Genomic DNA, 2,964 nt, shown 5'->3' on the forward strand with positions numbered 1-2,964 from the left:
CCGGGGCAGGCTGCGGGGCGTCCCCCCGCTTCGGGCTCTCCCCAAAGCGCAGCTCCCCGCCCCGGAGAGCCGCCGCGGGGATGGGGGGACACACACACATATGAGGAGGGAGCCCCCGGGCCTTTCAGCCCGGCTCTGTGATTGATGCCGGGGAACAGCCGCTCACAATAAACGCACGTCTCGCTGTTGATTGATTACACCTAAATTCGCTGGACTTACGCGGTGAATTTAGATCGTTCTGTTATTAGAAGAGGGTTTTTTTTTTTTTCTTTTTTTTTTCTTCGTGGCAGGTAGAAGCGACCTAAAAAAGTCAGATTCCAGTGGGAAGCTTTTGCATATAAAAACAAATTAAGTGACTTCAATCTCGAAGTATGTGTAATATCATTTGTCAGTATCACTGGACACTATTATTCATTAGTGTGTCTGAACTGCTATTATGCTACTACAATGTCCTGCATATCAGCTCAGGAATTGTTAAACTCTCCTGCAGTTTCCCCATTTGCAATAGCAGTCCGTGCTGGTCTGTGCCAACTACGTTTTGCAATTCCACGAATTCTTCCTGTAATGCTGCTGTAATTAATTCCTCCAGGACCCTGATTTTTATTAGAAGTGCCCGCCCGATGCATTTACAGCAGGAGATTTCCCTTTAACTTTCTTTCGCTTGACAGTTCATTTATAAGAGCCTCCCCCACAATATCCACTTTTTCCCCTCCTTTGCTTTTTCATAAAGCAATACACTTACTCATCTTGTCACTACCTCGCAGCCACTGTATTGCATGCCGCCTTTGGGTGACAGTCTCCAAAACAAACCGCTCCGAAACCAGCCCAATGTCCAGCGGCGAGGTGAAGCCGCAGCTCCCCGTCCAAAGCTCCCCCCTGCCCTCCCCGATTTACCGCCGCGCTTCGCTCCTGCGTTTGCAGCTCCGACAAAAAAAAAAGCTTACCGGCGGAGCCCGAGCTGGCTTCAGCCTTTGAAGGGAGCCCGGACCGGCTTTCGGGCAGGCTGGGCGTCCTGTAAAGCACTGGGAGAACGAGAGCGAGCGAAAACTCCGCTCCTTCTGCTAAACCCCGCTCTGCCGCAGTCGGTCCCGCTGGCTGGGGCCGGGGCCGGCCCCGGCAGAGACCCGCAGCCCTCGTCCCTCCTTGCCCTCCCGCTGCAGCTGCCGTGGGGCAGGAGCCGGGGGAATGAGTGCCGGGGAGAGCAGGCGACCCGGCTCCGCACCCCACGCCACCCCGGGCTCGGCACCCCACGCCACCCCGGGCTCGGCACCCCACGCCGGGCCGGGCCGCCCCCCCGGCGCCGGAGCCGAGCGTGGCCGCGTTTCAGCTGCGCGACTTGGGGAGAAGGAGACAAGTTTGACTTGAGGCCCCGACAGCGGATTCCCGCGGGATGGGCTGCGTGGGCTCTGCCCCGGCACCGGGGTGCCCACGAAGGGGCACCCCCATAGCCCTCACGGGGGCTGCGGAGGGGGTCTGGGTGATCTCTGCTGCCGGCAGTGGCCAAGGGGAGAAATTTCTTTTCCGTGGAAACGCTGAGCTCACGACCCTGCGAGGGTTTTCCATCTGGAAAAACCCGGGATTGCCCAAGCTTTGGCTAAACCCTGCGAGAGCCGCCCTGGGGCGGGAGGCGGGTGGGCGCCGCCGGGCCCCGCGCCCCGGCGGGCCCGGAGCGGGGAATGGCCACGCCGGCCAGCGTTTGCCCGGGGGCCACCGGGCAACGGCACAGGATTGAACATCTCGCATCTGACATGTGACAGAGAACAGGACATCCCTAACTCCGTTTACACCTCGCCGTGGTTTGTTATTGACAGTACCGTGAGATGATCTCATGGAATTAACAGCTCCTCTCAAAATCTCGGCTTTGGATGAGGTCTGAATGATGAGACGGAAAGCGGGGTCTCCGGGGATACGCCTGCACTGATTCCAATCTGAATCCTTGGCCATCCAAACGGCCACAAAGAAGACACTAAAAATAACTTATTTTCATTACAGAGATGCTTTTAAAGAGAAATGAGAGGAAGAGGGGGAACATTTCTGCAACGGGGATTAATGTAAGTTGGAGTGGAATAAAAGGAAGTCAACGCTGAGCAAAAAGGGAACTTAAAAGGAAACCAGTAGTAGATCATATAGAGTTTGTTTTGGCCTGCATTGCAGTATTACCGAGTTCTTGACCTCTGCACAGAAAGAGCTATAATCTGAACCGAGACTCCTCCACTTTTAAAGTCTTTGTAAGTGTGACTCACAGTAAATTTTCAACATCGAGCATGTTTACTACATTAAACAGCGCGAGGTAGAAAAGTTCACATCACCATTTTAATGGACCCACAAATGCTAGTCATCTAATGCACACTTGCAATCTACACGGGTTTGTCATCCATGTCCAGCTATCAACAACAGGCGCAGGATTCCTTGGCAGAGGAGCGGGCTGCACTATAAACAGCGAGCAAGTAGTTGCCGAGGCGAGAGATTTCAGAGGTACTTTTGCTTCCAGTATAGGAATTACGATCCTTGAACCGTTTCTTTCAAGCCGTCGCCTTCCCGGCTGCTTTGCCTTGGTACGGGAGAGAAGGCGACGCTCTTCGGCCCCAGGCCCGCCCCAGTACCCCTCGGCACTGCAGGGGGGGCTGGCAGCAGCCGGGCCGGGACCTCTCCCGGCCGAGGGACCAGCCGGCGAGCTGACGGGGAAGAGAGCATCAGGTTGGGGGGGGGGGGGTCACTGCGGCCTCTCCAAGCGGCTGCTGTCTCTCTCCACCTCCGCTCGGGGAAGAATTGCCCCCCCCGGGTCGCGTTTCGGCGCTGAGAGACCCCAGACGGGGGATGAAGGAGGGATGGGGCCCGGCGGGTCTCGGCCCCGGGGGTGGGGGGAGGATGGACAGGGACCGCAAACGACGCCCATCCCGGGGAAGCGCAAAGGAGAGGCGGTGCGGGGCAAACAGCGGCCGTGGCATCCCGCCGGGGAAAGAG

At 57.2% G+C, this 2,964-nt stretch overlaps 1 protein-coding gene across 2 annotated transcripts in view; it reads right to left on the bottom strand.

The window, feature by feature from the left end:
• Positions 1 to 2,964, bottom strand: part of WT1 (Wilms tumor 1) — a 35,866-nt gene that overhangs the window by 24,662 nt on the left and 8,240 nt on the right. The gene's annotated exons all lie outside the window — the stretch shown is intronic.

The sequence above is a fragment of the Haliaeetus leucocephalus genome, unplaced genomic scaffold (genome assembly GCF_000737465.1).
Source record: "Haliaeetus leucocephalus isolate CR32 unplaced genomic scaffold, Haliaeetus_leucocephalus-4.0 Scaffold173, whole genome shotgun sequence".
NCBI lineage: Eukaryota > Metazoa > Chordata > Aves > Accipitriformes > Accipitridae > Haliaeetus > Haliaeetus leucocephalus.